Source organism: Microtus pennsylvanicus, chromosome 11 (genome assembly GCF_037038515.1).
Source record: "Microtus pennsylvanicus isolate mMicPen1 chromosome 11, mMicPen1.hap1, whole genome shotgun sequence".
Classification (NCBI taxonomy): Eukaryota; Metazoa; Chordata; class Mammalia; order Rodentia; family Cricetidae; genus Microtus; species Microtus pennsylvanicus.
Genome location: NC_134589.1, coordinates 67,182,792 through 67,200,800, shown reverse-complemented (window position 1 = coordinate 67,200,800; position 18,009 = coordinate 67,182,792).

The following is an 18,009-nucleotide window of genomic DNA, read 5'->3' as shown; positions in this document are numbered from 1 at the left end:
CTTCCATCCTCGAAATAGGAATGAGGTCATTGGCTCCTACCTACCCTGGTCTGAGCCATAGAACTCTGTATATACAAAGTGGGGACTCTGGACTTTCTCGAAGGGGAATTCATTCATCCTGGACTCTGACCTGAGGGCCTACAAGGCAAAGGTTGAGGGAAAAGTCTTGTCATGTGTCTTGTGGAGACTTTCCTTGAGAAACAGGTGAGAGAGTCTCACTTTATGCCTTGGGGGTAGGGGTTGGATGGAAGAGGAGATTGGGCTCACTAACCATCTAAGGCAGTGGTTCTCAGCCTTCCTAATGCTGCAACCCTTTAGTACAGTTCTTTATGTTGTGGTGATCCCCAACCATAAAAATGTTTTCATTGTCACTTCATAACTGTAATTTTACTCCTGTTATGAATTATAATGTAAATATCTGACATGCAAGATATCTGATAAGTGGCCCTTCCCCAAAAAGGGGCTGCAACCTACAGGTTGAGAACCGGGGGTAAAGTATTCTGCATCATCTGAAGAACCACTTTGCCACAAGGCTCAAGAGGTGGTCACAGAGTCTAATAATGGTGAGAAAGTCAAGGTCAGCCTCCGGAAAACACTGGGCCCTGTCCTGACAAGGGCTTCCTTCCTCCATAGCCAAAGTGGGATCTCTTACTACTTGGCATAAAAGCACAGGTTTTCACCCAGAATCCACTATATCTATCCCACCATGCCTTTCCTCGGCTTTTTCTTAATCCTCACTGTGCAAGATCAGTGGCGTCATATAGCTCATCCCATAGTACTTTGCCTAGCACCGTCGTCTTGAGGTCTGTGTCTTGTGGTACTGATTCTTTCTACCCTTTATGGATGTAAATGGAGATGCCCAAGCCCCATTGCAGAGACACTGGAGAATCCCTGGAGAAGCTCATACCCAGATGGGACTCATTCCTCCCCCAACCATGTCTCTAGTAATCCCCGTGTTAAGAATGTCTCCTAATAAATCTCCAACTCTGCTTCATTTGGGTCCATCTTGAAATTCTTTCCCTCCTCAAAGCCATTAGTCCTGGTTTTGCCTGAATGGAGGTCCCTAATATGAGATGAAACTCTTGAGACTACTAACCGGGTGGGGTGGAGGTGGGGTGTTTAGTGAGCTGTACCATTGTTCCCCTTCCTGGTCACTCTCCCTTTCAAAGTGGGTGCTGTATTGTGGCATAAATAAATTAAATAATGAGCCCATATATGTGCCTGCCCTGTTGGTGGTAGATCACTCAGCTGTAAAATGACGGCGAAAGCTCTGCTTGCCTTCCTGTGAAGAGTGAACTGAACTCATCAGCTTCCTCTGGTCTCTGAGAGGCACTGGAGGTGGACACAGGAAGTCTCAGCCCCGAAAGGTCTTCCGTGGTGCTGCAGATTTTGTCATCTCACACCTTAACCTCAGGGGAGACGTCCTCCTCGTCCCCTCTTCCTGGGATGGAGCACTTCAATCCCCACAAGTTTCCCCTGAAGTCACTGCAGAGTGGGTGGAGAGAGGCTGGGCTGAACTTTCTTGGTAAACTGAGAAGTGGATCAATAAAAACCAAAGGGTATTTTTCTGAACCACACCACCCCCAGCATTCCGTTTCCGGCAGGTAAGACTGTAGCATCTCTAGCCATCTTCCCCAGGGTTTGGACCATGGCTTGGAAGGACTCCCCTCTGCCCTGAGAGCCTCTGGTATCTTTCCGTGGAAAGAATGACTTTCATTGCCCTGGCTGACGGGCAGGCTCTTTCCTTTCTAACTTGGCTAATTGAAGGGAATTAGGGCTAGCACATCTGTGGGTAAAAGACATTTGCTCCTCATTACAGAAAGGGGTAGGTGATGATTCCATCCTAGGCCCCTCCCCGTGGATGTGAACAGACACAGACCTCTGGCTGGAAAGATCCGTCCTGTTCTGTATCAATTCCCATGCACCCCCTTTTCTGTCATGCAACCCTAGACTTCTGTTCCCAGCCACTGCCTAAAGATGGGCTGAGGGACAGTCTCTCAAAGCTTGGGCAAAATGCTTTAGGAGTGGGGTACCACTCAGATGGGAGGTACCACATCTCAGTCTGCATGTTGGGCACTGGCCCCCAGGGCTGAACTGGCTATGACCTTTGTTACTTTCTGCCTTTGAACTTTTAACAGAGGACCCCTTTTTATCCATACTCCACCCACTGCCTGTACTATAGTCAGCTTTGTACTAACAACTAACCTTATTTTGGTCATTGTTTTTTATATAAGCTGATATATTTTCTTTATTCTCCAAGTCAACTTGAGTTGAATTTTTTATTATTTAAAAATGAAAGTATTTGTAAGAAATTTAATGGACAAGTGTCTTTATATTATTTACTGAATGCTTCATCTGGTTCACAATGATATGCAATATTCCTACAGTAGACCCCACCCAGGCCTGCTTTCTGAGAGGAGGGTGAACATAGACAGAAGGCCCCCCGACACCTCAAAACCAGGGTAAATGGTTGAAATTTCCCGTGTCCCTCCTTTCTTCTCTGGTGTGAGGATAGAATACTCTGACAAAAATGAACCTAGGAAACAAAGTGTTTATTTTAACTACAATTCCAGGTAAGAGTCCATTACTCCTGGGAAGCAGCAGCAAGAGCCCAGCGGGTCACAGGACCCCCCTAGTCAAGAGCAGAGAGATGGATACACGCTGCTCACTTGCCTGCGTGTGCTCAGCTTTGTTCCTCCACTCATGCAGTTTAGGAGACCCAGCCTTGGGAATGGTGTCACCCACAGTGGCTGGGTCATCCATATCAAATAAGCTAACTAATATAGTTACCCACAGATTTACCCACTGGCCAACCTGATGGAGACAGTCCTTTGAGGCCCTCTTCTGAGTTAATTCTGTGTTGCATCACATTGATAATTAAAACTAACATCATCCTCGGCAACAAAGATTTTCAATTGGCCCTCTGTGGTGGGGCATTCTGGAGAGCGGAATGACTGTTTCTCACGCTCTCACAGGCCAGACTGTAGAACGCAATGTGTGCTGGAATCCAGATTTTTCTAGTGAACTTCTACATAACTTGCCCAAAATCATCAAACTTGGGGGTGCTCTTGTGAGAGAGGAAGAATGGCAATGAGGGGTGATGCCCTGCATGTATCCCCATTGTGTGAGTACCATTGTACTCTTGATTATTGGCCACATTAGGGGTAAACCAAAATGAGAGCGACCTTGGATAGAATTGAGGTCAGCATTCTTAACCTGTCCCGCAACCTGGGCTTGATAACACATGGTTTTTTGTTGTAAGGAGCAGCAGCGGGCTGCGTCCCGCCACCCGGGTAGCTTTACCCGAAATAATTACTCTCCCACATCAGTTCTTCTGGATTCTTCGTTCTGATTTGTGGGTTCACTTCTTTACCTCGGCATCAGCACAGTGGCATTGAGTCCTTCATAGTTTGATATGAAGGCTGCGTCTTCCCCCCTCATCTCCATAAATGAGATCTTCTCTAATTTCAGTTAGCCTGTACAGCTGTGTAAGGAATCCTACGCAGATTTTGAATTTGATAGAAGTGGGATTTAAGATGCTCAGAAGGGAAATCGTTCTTGTATATGGAAAGACTCTGGTATTTGGTTTGTTGATCTTTTATCTGGTGTTCCCATGTAGTCTCCTACTGCCAGGGGGCTAAGTGGTTCCATGTTGACCAGCATAGAATGAAGTCAGACATCCACTGGGGTTGAAGTCTAGCTCGGCTGTTTTCTAGCCTGTAGGAGGAAGTGCCACTTGTTTGGTTCCCGGCTGCCCGGCTAACTTAGACTCAAAATAATCACACAGAAACTGTATTAATTAAAACACTGCTTGGCCCATTAGCTCTGGTTTCTTATTGGCTAACTCTTACAACTTAATTTAACGCATTTCTATTAATCCTTATATTGCCACGTGGCAGTGGCTTACGGGCAACGATTAGGCATGTCTGACTCTGGCGCTGGCTCCATAGCATCTCTCTGACTCTGCCTTCTTGCTCCCAGCATTCTGTTTAGTTTTCCCCACCTAGCTCTGTACCCCTATAGCTCTGCTATAGGCCCAAAGCAGTTCCTTTATTCATTAACCAATGAAAGCAATTACCTGTCTTAGGGGTTAGAGGTATAACTTGGTTCATAGGAGTGCTTGCCTAGCATGCCCAAAACTATATAAACCGGGTGTGATGGCAGACTCCTGTAATCCCAGCACTTTGGAGATGAAGGCAGGAAGATCAGGAGTTCAAGGTCCTCTGAAGCTACATAGCAACTGTGAAGCCAACCAGAGCTATCATCATCTTCTCGTCATCTTCAGTGGAATTATGTAGGGACAGAGTCACCTTCTCATTGGATCCTGAGTGACTAAATAGGACCTAGCTTAGAGGAGGCATGTTGAAAATAGCCTGTTCTGTAGAAGAATGCTAACCACACCTTGGCTGGCTGTCCAGCTCTCTGAACCCCCCCCCACTTCACCTCATTGATCCAGTGTTGGTGGCCCCCACTTGCTTCGCCAACCCTCAGTCACCCAGTTATCCTGTGAGGAGCTCTGGATTCTCTATGATCCTCCATGCCCTCAGATGAAAGTCGTCCACCACCTCTATCCAGGCATGCTCAAACATGGAGGCCTGCAAACCCCTAGAATCCTGAGTTGAGGTACTGTTACTATTCAACAGGGCTTCTCTTCCTGGGAACCCGAAATATTTCCTACATGTGTTAGCCACAGCCGAGAGTGGGGTCACCTGATGTCTCACTCTGACAACGAGCATGATCTCCTGACATCTCAGTCACCCGGAGTGTGGGTCTCTTGGCCATGAAGCAGTGAGGGGTGTAATGGGCACCGTCAGGTCATCTATAGATAGACTCCTGCTTGATAGTAGGCTTCTATCATTCTAAAGATGATCTCACTGATGTCAGCCATGGTGCTTGTGGGATGAAACCACTACCACCAAGGCCACCCAGTCGAATCCCTCCTACGGAAGCGGAAGCAGGCAGCTGCTACTTGCTGTCTCAGCAGCCCCGCTGTAAAAGCACCAACTCAGTGACTTGATGCTTCTGTGCCTAGGTTGGGGGCTGGTGGATATTCTCTGTTTATCAGTGCTAACACCACCCAGTCTTCCATCTTTAGGTTTTGTTGTTGTTTTTACAAACATCTACTGAGAGACTTCTGTCTATCGGGTGTCACTGCTAAGGGTCCTAGAGGAACGGCAGCGAACTTAATAGAACATTCAGGTGTGCACCCAGTTTCCCTCAGGGTTTGGAGGACACACACCGACTGGGGCTCACCAGGTTTGTGACAGATCATCAGTTTCTCCTTTGTGACTATGTCACTCATTGTCCACAGTTGCTGGCAACCTGCAGCCCAAATCTGGAGCTGGGGACAGCTGAAGGAAGAAGAATAACAGGTTTCTGGGGAGTCTGGGGACTCAAATATCTCCCCCCGCACACACTTCAGTTCCTCACACTCAAAGATGGCCTTTGACTTGCTTTACACACCCAGCCCATGCTCCACCTGGTTTTCCCTACACAGGAAACATTTGGCAGTTGCTGGAACAAAGACTTAGGGTCAGGTGTAGCATGGGTTCTAATTGGTCTTAATAATAAAAGCCCAGAATCAGATATTGGGGTGAAAGTTAAAAGATCTCAGAAGCAAAGAAGCCAGTCACTGGAGAGACCTTTTACCTCTACTAAATCCTCAGACCCAAGGGAGCAAGATCCTGTCTCCACAGATGCTCAGAATGAATGTGCTGAGCTCTTATTTCCTTCTGCCTTTTCCGCCTCTCTCCACCCAGCCACATCCCTTCCGGTCTCCACCTCCCCAGTGCTGGGATTAAAGGTATGAGCCACCACCACTTGATCCCTTTTCATTTTTAGACTGATTCAATCTCTTGTAGCCCAGGGTGGCCTTGAACTCACAGAGATCCGTCTGCCTTGGTGCTGGGATTAAAGATGTAGGCCACTCCTGCTTGGCCTCTGTGGCTAACTATTGTGGCTAGCTCCACACTCTGATCTTCAGGCAAGATTTTTTTTTTTTGCTACAACACAAATAAAATATCACCACAGCCAAGTGCTAAGCACAGAGCTAACCTTGTTCATTTGTAGCCTGTTAGGCAGAAGAGAGGTCAAGACAGAGCCATAGATGCTGCAAGCAGGCCAGACCTGCCCTTCTCTCTTAATGCATCCTGTGCTTAGAGGAGCCACAGCAGTCAGGAATGATAGCACACACCTTCAATCCATGCACTTGGGAGGCAGAGGCAGGTAGGTCTCTGTGCATTCAAGGTCAGCAAGGTCTACATAGTGAGTTTCAGGACAGCCAGGGCTCTGTAGAGAGACCCTGTCTCTAAAGCAAAAAAAGAATGGAAGAGCCACAGCAGAGGTGTGCTGAGGCCATCCATGGGGGAGTCCTTCTGCAGAAACAGAAGACTCTGGTCCATGTCTGTGAGTTTGTGTGTCTGGCTGTGTGTGCATGTGTGTTGTGCACACACTCATTCACAGTGGTCCCTGTCCCTGCAGCAGCAACCTTGATGGGCCTTGCCTATCAGTCCTTCCGCTGCAAGGGAGAGAGGCTCCTATTCCTATGTCTCTTTTGAAGCATTACCGTTTTTAGTGTGCAGCACCCCTGTATCACCAGCCCCCCACTCCTTTTCAGCAGGCAGGGTGATGACTTGAAGCATCGGGCCTGTGGTTTTTGTAACAGGAAGTGATTTAGATGCCGAAAGCTAATTTTAGATAGGTTGATATGGGCTTGCTAACAATGTTTCAGGCTCAAAGCTCAGTCCCTTCTTCTTCTTGCCTATAAGTGACAGGCAGTTTCCCACTGTCCCTGTCACTGTCTGGCCAGTGAGCTCATGCCCAGCTGTACTGCTCTCTCTGGTGGAAAGCAAAGTTGGTTTTCCCTGGATTCCAGGCCACCTGAGTCATTGCTTGGGGCCTCGGGCTCCAGGCAGAGTTTTATGAGTCAGCACAAGCCTGGCACTAGGCCAGGCAGATACAGGACCTTTTGTCCCTAGCTAACGACTGGCGAGAGGCTTCTTGGGGTCCTGTTGGGACAGAGCCACAGAGCCATCAGCCCTCACCCAGTCAAGTACAGAGATTGGACGAGGCCGCTGAACCAAAAGGGAATGGTATCTTGGAAGACAGCCATTTAGGTGGACCCATCTGGAGCCTTTCTCCTCAGACCCATGGGATGTCCACCCTGGAGATCCCATCCCTGCTTCAGTCCTGGGGCCCCGCTGAAAGCTGAGGTATGGAAGCAGGCAGGAGTGCTGACCCACAGGCCTCACTGGAAGCTCTCAGAGCTAAGCACTTGATCTCTCTCTACCACGGCCTGAAATCTGGAGCCCCTTGCTCCCCTCCGCGAAGGTCTTCAAACACAGTCTACCTGTCACTTCATTCCTAGGACTTCTACAGTAACCCTGACAACAGAATGCTCTCCCCAACATCTGGGGGTAGCTAAATCTCAGAGTGCTGAGAGAGATGGCCCAGGACCCACAGTTCACTCAGGCACCGAACGCAGACCAGTTGCGAGCTGTGCCGTTCTGTCAATGGGTGCCTACCATTCAGGGAGAGAGCTCTTCTTACATTGGATCTAGCAGCTGGCTGTCAGCTGCTGTCAATCACCTGAGGCCAAGGAAAGTGCTGTTTAAATCTGTTAGTTCCTCTTTCACCAGGTTGCCCTACTCCACGTGAAGGACCCATAGGATTTGACTGAGATCAGGTGAAGCTTCAAGACAAAGGAACCTATCTTTGGGCTTGGGGAGATGGCTAAGTGGGAGAAAAACAGCAGTAGCAACAACAACAACCCAGGAGTGGTGACATGCACGTTACAGTGTCCTGGAGAAGTGAAGACAGCCTAGCCTAACAGCTTGAGTTCCAGACAGGGAGAACCCTGTTCAAAATAAAGCAAGGCAGAACATCACCTACATTCTCAACCTCATGACCTCTACACCCAGCCACACACACATACACATATACACCTGCACACACACACACACACACACATATGCACCTTCACACACACACATATACACCTTCACACACACACACATAGGCACCTGCACACACACACATATGCACCTACACACACACACACACACATAGGCACCTGCACACACACACACACATAGGCACCTTCACACACACACACACACACATAGGCACCTTCACACACACACACATAGGCACCTGCACACACACATAGGCACCTGCACACACACACACAGGCACCTGCACACACACACACAGGCACCTGCACACACACACACAGGCACCTGCACACACACAGGCACCTGCACACACACAGGCACCTGCACACACACATATACACCTACACACACACATACACCCGCACATACAGATATGCACCTGCACACACACATATACACCTGCACACACACACATAGGCACCTGCACATACATACACATGCACCTGCACATACACACATATACACCTGCACACACACATACACCTGAACATACACACACATGCACCTGCACATACACACATATACACCTGCACACACACACACACGTGCACCTGCACACACACATAGGCACCCGCACACACACATATGCACCTGCACACATACACACATGCACCTGCACACACACACACACACATAAACACCTGCACACACACACACATGCACCTGCACACACACATAGGCACCCGCACACACACACATGCACCTGCACACACACACATGCACCTGCACACACACATAGGTACCTGCACACACACACATGCACCCTCACCAGTGAACATGCACACAAGCACGGAGAGAAAAAGAGCATGTCATCTCGGATGACAGATATTTAGGCTGACACAGCCCTCGGCCATTTGTAGATGTCTCACGAGGAGCTGCTTCTGCAGACCTCAGAAACACCGCGTACACTTTGCCGGAGACAAACGCCAGACACGGCCTCTGTGACTTCCATAATTTATCATTCCCCTAAGGAGGGGCGAGCAGGCCAGGACTGATGACTGACTCCCGAGTCAAGGCTGAGCTCACACCAGGGAGGATGACCTTGTTGTCAAAACAGCCCCAGTGTTTGCAGGTTGGTGACACACAAGTAGATGGTGTGAGCTAGGCCCTGCTTTGAGAGTCCCATAGAAGATGTCTTTGACCCATTTTCTAGGGCTGCGGCGACAGAAGGAATTTTTGGCCACATCATAAAGAGTTTTGTGGCCACCTCTGGTAGAGTAGCTCAGGAAGCCGTCATTTTCCATGATTAGGTTATTAGTCATGAAAGTGACCCTTGCCCCACCCCCTACCCCTTATGTTGCAGTAGGCTCAAAAAACGCGGAGGATGGCTCCAAGAGTCTGCAGCCTTGAGTCCTGAACCATAGGCAGGAACCAGGGAGGTCCTGGGCACAGACATCCTGCTTTCTTTGTCTCTATCTGTTGGCCTCACAGCCCTGTTCCAACATCTCCAGCACTTCATCCTTCCTAGGCAAGAGATCTCTTAGCATCTCATGGAAGGGTGTGGGTACAGTAGCCTCAGCCAAGTTTACCAAAGAGAAAATGTGTTCTCTGAGGACTCAGTGACTGAAGGGTCCAGGCTACAGCCTCTCAGAGGATGCTCTATTTAAGAGAGAAAAATCTGAAGACAGTCATTCCTAGAGAACTGCTCGGATCCAGGAAATCACATGGGCTCGGAGTTCTTGCCCATTAGACAGACAGGGCCGTGTTAGCCAATGGTCACCAGGATACCTAGGAGCTTCCCTCAAGTGTGAGCCAGTTCTCTGGGAATTCATCTGGTCAATCCACTCTGCCCAGTTCCTAGAGGGTCTTATCCTGAACTCCCTGGTGCTTCTGAGGAGCCTTCCTACTCCACAGAGTGCTACCATTCCTAGAGCTTAAGACACCCAACCCCAAACCCATGGGGCAGTCATGTGACTTGCTCAGAGTGGAAACATTTTCCTAGTGTTTGTTTAAGGACATTAGGGTTACGTGTTGCTGTTGGTTGTTGATTTGAAAGTCAGCTTTTTTCCCCCAAAGACCTAGGTGATTGCTTTGATTCTGTAGGGACTCGGGACTGGCCTATGTCCTGTTTCTTAGGGACATGGAGGACTCTGTCAATGACTGTGAAGTGGTGAAAAATACCCACCCACCTTGCTAGGTATCACTTGATAGTCATAGAGATCAGAAGAGTGGGCTGGGAAGCAAATTAGCTCCAAAGCTTTGGCCTGTCTTGTAGGGAAAAGCTTTCTCAGCATGGGGAACTCAGGAGCATGGCTCACCCATCTATGGAGGCAGGAGCCACACTCAGAGGGCAGTGTGCCCAGTGCCAGTTCAGAGGAAGGCTTGGCAGGTAAATGAGACAGACGAAAAGCTGAGAGGACAGCTGGTCACCGTCACCCACCCTTGGAAAAGCCGGTCTAGGCCTTGGTGTGGAAGTCTCTGAGACAGCATGGGTGAGTGAGCCCCTGACGCGGCTGAAACCTTCTGAGGTAGACATACTTTTCAACTTCTCATACATCCCCACCTTAATCAACAATGCTGACCACAGCCAACAACCTTCTCAGTGAGTCAGGGCCACAGTGGGGCTGGCCATTGTTTACTGAACCTAGCTGAGGCTACAACAGGACCAAGATAGGATCAAGCCTGTGTGTTCTCTGATTGTCATCTGAGCAGAAGTCCCACAAGTCAATGCTTTTCATTGTCTTGTTATTTTGGGAGTGTGGTGGGGCTGGGGCAAGCAACTTGGTAGAGATAGCCTCATCTGTAGAGTTCAAGATATCTGACTTCGGTTCCTGACTATATCCCACAACTAGGACTTGGGTGGTTCCCTAACGAGTAGTTCACTCCTGTTAAATTCATTCATTCATTCTCTGCTTGAGCATCTCTGTGTGCTTGGGTGCTGGTTTGGCCACTTGGGAGTGATGAGTAGACAATGCAGGAAAATATTCTTGCCTATGTATCTATGTATATATGGGAGCTAGATATGATGCACTTGTAATACCAGCACTGGGGAAGCGGAAGCAGGCAGAGCTCTGTGGCTTTGAGGCCATTCTGATCTACATAGTGAATTCCAAGCCAGCCAGGGATACACAGTGAAACCATGTCTCAAACAAAACTAAATAATAAAACAAAATAAAACATTTAAAAACATGTTTAAGTTGTAATTAAAGAATTATAATTATAATTTAAAAAGAAACATATCATGTTTGGCTGGAGAGATGGCTCAGCAGTTAAATGTGTATAGACCCAAGTTTAGTTCCTAGCACCCATATCAGGCAGCTCACAACTGCCTCTAACTCTAGCTTCCGGGGATCTGATGCTCTCTTCTGTCCTCCATCTGCATTCGGGTGCACACACCCACATAATACACATAATTAAAAGTAAAATACACCTTTGTAAAAATGTAAAAAATAATCATAGACAATGCAAAGTTAAAATAAACAAACCCATTAACACCTTGGGAGGAGACAAGGGCAGAAAAAAAAAACGGTATCTTGGTCAGGGTTATTAATGTTATGATGAAATACCATGACCAAAAGCAAGGAAGAAAAGGGTTTATTTGGTTTATATTTCTACATCATAGTCCAACATTGAGGGAAGTCAGGATGGGAACTGAAATAGGGGAGGAACCTGGAGGCAAGAACTGATAGAGGCCATGACGGGGTGCTGCTTACTGGCTTGCTCCCCATGGCTTGCTCAGCCTGCTTTCTTATAGAACCTAGGACCACCTGCCCAGGGTGGTCACACCCACAATGGGCTGGGCCCTCCTCCATTGATTGTGAATTAAGAAAATGCCTTACAGACTTGCCTGCAGCTCAGTTTTATAGAGGCATTTTCTCAGTTGAGGTTCCCTCCTCTCAGGAACTGCAGCTTGTGTTAAGTTGACATAAAATGAGCCAGCAGAGACAGGTTGGGGATGTAACCATGTAGAGTGCTTGCCTACAGAAGCAGGAAAATAAGTGGGACCAGTGTGCTGGAGTGGAAGAGGCTGAAATCCTGAGTAGTGTGGACATGGAAGTTCTCTAAGGAGATAACATCTGAGCTGAGATTTGGAGGCAGCTAAGGAGCTAGAAGAGGAAAGAGAAGGTGCAAAGGCCCTGGGGCTGATGCTGGCCAGTGTGGTTGGAAGAGAAAGGGGATGGAGTCAGGGAGGTGATGGGAGGATAAAGGGGAACTTGTAGTGTCAAAGCTGGGGTCCCCTGGAGGGTACTGAATAAGGTGACACCATCTGACCAGCATTGTAATAGGGACTTGCTGGTTCTACATTAAGAGGAGGGTGCCAATGCAAGTGGGTATTAGCTATCGAGAACCATGACTTGAACCACATTGGGAACAGTGGTGAGAAATGCTGGATTCTAGATATGCTTTGAAAAGAGAACCCTCGGGGGCTGGTGTATTGGATGTGCAGATGGCAGAGAGAGCTGAGCCAAAGGCTCTGAGGGCTAAGTTCTGAGTAGCCGGGAAGACAGACTTGACTTGGTAAGATGAGATGCTGGGGTGGGCAGGCTTGAGGGAACTTCAGGAGCTCAGCTCAGAACATATCAAATACGAAGGCTGGAGATGTGGCTCAGGTGGCGGAGTGTGTGCCTAGCACACATGAAGTCCTGCATTTGATCCCAAGCACAGTGCAGAACAGGTCTGGTGGCACCCGCCTATAGTACCAGCACTCAGGAGGTTGGAGCAGGAGGATGAGATATTCAAAGTCATCCTTAGCTGCACGGTGAGTTTGTAACAAGCCTGGACTACATGAGAAACTGAGAGAGAGAGAGAGAGAGAGAGAGAGAGAGAGAGAGAGAGAGAGAGAGAGAGAGAGAGAGAGAGAGGAGAGAATGAGACAGACAGACAGAGGCAGAAACAGAGAGACAGAGGCAGACATGGAGTCAAAGAGACAAAGGGAGGTGGAGGGAAAGAGAGGCAGAGACAGACAGGGAGAGAGAGGGAGGGAAAGACAGACAGAGAAAATGAGAATGTTACGGGGTGTGGCAAGATCAACTAGCAGTGTGTGTGGGGTGCCTAGCCCTTGCGCCACTTTCCCTCTCCCTTATTCATCATGCATACAGCTGGGTGGAGTGTGAGCCTCTGGGGTCCACAGGCAGGTTTCTATAGCAACAATGAGCTAATCTGAAGCCAAAACAGGCTCCTCCTGGGCGGGTTTTCTTGCCCTCCAGGAAACTTGACAACAGGGTCTTTAGATATGTCACAGGTTTCTCAGCGATGCTGACACGGAGGCTGGGGGCGGATGGCTGAGGAGTCTCTGTGTCACGGGTGCTGTGGGGTCCAGGCAGCCCCCTCTTCTGTGCCTCTGCCCTTTCCTTGCCTGTCCCTCAGCTGTGAGAACAGGAGGCATGCCCTGCTTATCTCCATTACAGACCTTATTCATATCCCCGAAGCCGCTCTAATTGCCTTGTAACTGTTGACAAATGTCCCGTGAGATGGGTACCAGTCACTCCCACTTTCTGGTGAAGGACAAAGACTCAGAGATGCTTATCCCATGACTTCAGTGAATCAGGGTTTGGGAAAGTCTTAGCAGTGCTGTGTCTCCCACGTGTCTGATATATGTCAGCTATGGAGTGTTAAATTTAATTTAATTTTTATTCATTTAGTGTGTGTGTTTGTGCGCATGCGCGTGTGTGCACGTGTGCGTGCGTGCATGCATGTGCATGCCACATTGCTTATATGGATGGCAGAGGACAATTTCAGAGAGTTGGTTCTCTCCTTTTATCATATGAGTATCAGGGATTGGACTTGTGGTCAGGTTTGACAATAAACACCTTTGCCTGGGGAGCCATCTCTTTGGTTCAGCCATTATTAAAGTCGCCTCAGTAGTTCAAGATGTGCTTCTGTGTGTCAGAAAGGAAAGGAATTCCTCTAGAAGTTTCTCTTACCAAAAGATAATTCGCTCACACCACACCAGGTGACATCTTCCTCTGAGTTCTTTTAATCATTTGTCTCTGGGTGATGTTGCTGACGTGTGGCACACGGTACTAAATGCACAAACAATAGGTTACAGCTCCATAAGGGGATGGGTCCGTACTTGATTGTGTTGGCAAGGACCCGAGGTACCAGGAAGTGCCATCTCTACGTATGGGATGTTCAAAGTTTTCTTGTTTGAAACGTTTAACAATAAGCTTGCATCGTTATTAAGATGATTGTCTGGTTGTTTATTGTATTTTTCTTGTTTGTTTGCTTTTTCTGTTTTAGCATTGGTTTGCGTGGCCAGAGGTCAGCCATGGGTCTTCCTTTTGCCCTCCACCTCCTTTGTTTTGAGTCAGGATCTCTCTTACGAAATCTGTAGCTCCAGGGCTGGTGAACATCAGGAATACGCCTATCCCTGCCTCCTTGGGGCTGGGATGACAGATGTACGCTGCCATACTTGACTTCTGTGGCTAATTTTTTGTGATGCCTTGGAGATGGTCCAGTGGGATTGGACATTACTTAGATGATAAAATGTGTTTGGTGGCTATGGTTGCTTTGTATGAGAGCCAGTTAAACTTGTTATAATTAGGAGGGGACAGGGTAAAGAGGATATGTGAGTTGAAGCCATTTAAGATCTCTCTTTCTTTGGGGCTCACTTTTGCTCACTCACTCAATTCTTAGAGGGCCTTTATACCTGGCAGAAATGTGTAAAAACAACCTGAGATCACATTCTTGCTCTCGATTCTGCTTGGTGGGATGAGGGTACCAGGTAAATCGGAACATCTTTAAGAGTGCTAGGATAACATGATTTTTTTTTTATCCAAGGACTCTCTTAATGGCCTCCTGCAGAGCTGGCACACAGGAGTACAGGACTATCTTCTGGATTCATTAGATTCTGGAGATTTGGTTCATGGACGCCAGGCACCACAACTCTTACTTACCAAGTGAATCCCAAATAGGCAAACTTTCTCGGCCTCTAAAGGGGGTCATGATACAGACCAGCTTTCCAAGGGGTCTCTCAAGGAAGCTATAAAAAGGTATAGAAGGTGAGCATCCTCATACTGGCCTCCAAGATGGGGTATCAGTTTCTAGGAAACCAGCATCTCATCCCTTCTGAATCCTGTCCTCTGGTCTCGTTTAGAGTCCAGAGCAGTACTGCTGTTGAAAATGTTACAGTGTTACACACTCTCTGACTCCCCGCATTCCAATGTGGGGTGTCATACCTACTAGAGAGGATATGAATACCTGATCATGGGCATCCGCCCCACCTTGGCCACAGTTGGCCGATGAGAGTGACTTTGGTAATCACTTTTGCTCTACCACTGAGTGCTCGCTCCCCCAGTGCTCCTCTCTTCCCAAACACTCCATGGCACTGTGACATTCCATGACACTGTGACACTCCATGGCACTGTGACTGTCTTCACTCCCATTGCTGCCCCTTGGTGTCGGCATCTCTTGCCCTTCTGCTTTGGCCTCACAGGGTCATGGAAGCTCAGTGGAGAGGAATGTTCTTTCATTGGCAAGCCATGCGACTCTGGCAAATGTTGACTTTTTTCCAGGTAGTCTCCCAGCAAATCCACATCTATCACTAACCTCGTAAAGCAGCCCCTTCTTGCTCCCCTGGAACTGGGATCTCAGATGCTGCTTCACACCAATAGGATGCCAGCTGGGCCATCTGATGAGCAACATCCTGCAGCTTCCGTGGCTGTTACCCTCAGGTGTCAGCCTAGATCAAAGGCAGGTCAAGTCCTGAGTGGCAGGTAGTGGGCAGCAGCAATGATATTGACCTCTCTACGTTCTCACATTTCAGGGTAATGGGGATCTAGGAGGAAAGACACCTGCTAGATCTTAGCCAACGCCATGCTGGGGCTGTAGCTAGTCTGTAGAATGCATGCGTAGCATGCTCAAAGCCCTGGGTTTGAGCCCCAGCCCTGTGTAAAACCAGGAGAGGTGATGCATTCCTATAATCTCAGGACCTGGGAGCTTGAGACCGGAGGATCAGAAGTTTCAGATCTACCTGGGCTGTGTTTAAAAAAAGATCAAATGCAACTCCACAATCCCTAAACATGAAGCAGTTCAGCTGAGGCAGACATCCATTCCCCCCTTGACATCTGCCCCCATTTCTTTCTGCTAAATGTCCCATCTGTGCATGGACATTTGACAGTAGCCTCCAGAGCACAGGCCAGCCAAGGAGCAGAGAAGAGGGAAGATGAGATAAGCAACTTTCATGTTGCAGGACCTTGATCCCTGCGTCATTCCCCACCCCCACCCCTGCCTCCTAGGCTCCAGCCTCTGTCCACTTACTTCCCTTGACCATTCTCCCCATTTGTGCTCTACCCTCTAACCCAGGCTATTACCTGATAGGCCACTGATTTTTTTTTTTATTGATAAAAGGAGGATAAAGAAAAGAAAAAAAAAAAAACAAATTTCCACCTCCTCCCACCAGCCTCCCATTTCCCTCCCCCTCCTCCCACTCTTCTCCCCCTCCTCCCACTCTTCTCCCCCTCCTCCCACCCCTCTCCCCTTCCCCCCACTCCTCTCCCCCTCCCTTTCCAGTCCAAAGAGCTGTCAGGGTTCCCTGCCCTGTGGCACGTCCTAGGTCCTCCCCCCTCCATCCATATCTAGGAAGGTGAACATCCAGACTTAGGCCACTGATTTTTGAACGACGCATAGCCAGTCTTTCTTCAAAACATCATGACTCTCAGATCTCAGGCAAGTGTTGTCTCCTCTGAAAGAGTCCCAGCAACCACCTAGTGTCTCTATACCTCCCCCGTTTATCATCTTCATCCCTTGGGTTAGATGCTGAGACTCTACCAGTCCATTGCATTGCTGTCTATATCCTTTGCTAGCCTGTAAACTCCGACAGGGCAGGGACCTTGTCTTGGTTCCTCTGTAGCCCCAGAGCCCAGGATGATACATTAAACATAGTGGGTGTTTAGTTTTTACTGAACGGATGGCTGGTGGGTCCACCCTTCAGAAGATTCATGTGGCCAGCTGCTGGGCTACTGAGCTGTCTCCAGATGATCTGGGTGCTGCTGTGTGAAGACTATTGTACCTGTGTTCCCAGAAGACGGGGGAGTGGGGCAAAAGCATTTTGGTTTGGTGGCAGCTAACCAGTAAGCTGTGTGACTTTTTCAAAGCAACAGGAAGCCAGACTCTGGAGATAAGAAGAATGGGAAAAAGGCCAGAGGCTGGGAAATGGAGGCTGCCAGCCACCCCTGTACTTCTCCCTGGGGATGCCCAGACCTCAGGGGCTGGCTGGCAGTCCCACATGCTTCCTGTGGAGAACTTGGAGAGGAGATCCCCTCTGAAGGCCCTTAATCTGGGGCTGCCCCAGAAGCCTTACACTTGTCCTCTCAAGTGGTCAAGTGGCTTCTGTCACTTTTAGGCTCACGCATGGACACTTGGGGCCTGCCCAAACATGGGATATTAGATCCATGTATGTTCTACCTTTGGCTCTCCTCCCCCTCCTTTTAGTCTTTCCATTGGTAAAATGGCCTTTACCACACTGACGAGTATGAGGGGGTTCCCATCTCCAGGAGGGGTTACGAGCTAGAGGGCTAAGATTCTAGTTTGGAGAGGCAGCCTGGTGGCGGGGGGTGGCAGGAAGAGCTCAAGCTGAGGTTTGCACAGCAGACGGAGGGCAGACACTGGAGGGCTCGGCATCTCTATCTGGCAGCTATTCAAAATCACAGGGCTTTGGTGTGCCTTTGAGTGTCATGTCCTACTGTGCCGAGTGGCCCGAGCAGAGTGAGACAGACAAGCACCTGCTGAGCTTCTGAGGCTTTGGATCTGGTCTCATCTCTACCTCCCTCTGGGTGTGTGATCCTGGACAAGTCATGCGTCTCTACTGGCAGCTTTGATTGCCTCATCTGTGAGGTGGGGTGGTGTCCCCCTCCCTCCCTTCCTCTCTCCCTCCCTCCCTCTCTCCCTCCCTCCCTCCCTCCCTCCCTCCTTCCCTCTCTATTTCATACACGTGCCTATGACGAGTCTTAAAGAAGTAGCAGAAGTCATTCCAGCACCAGCACCGCCTGAGCTTCAGTCCCCCTCCTATCAGGGTCATCACGTTGGGTAGTGAGGACCCTGGGGAGATAAGCTGACTCAATGACTTGCCCCACCCTAGCCTCTGGCTCAAATTCTGGAGGCCTTAGTCAGGAAGTAG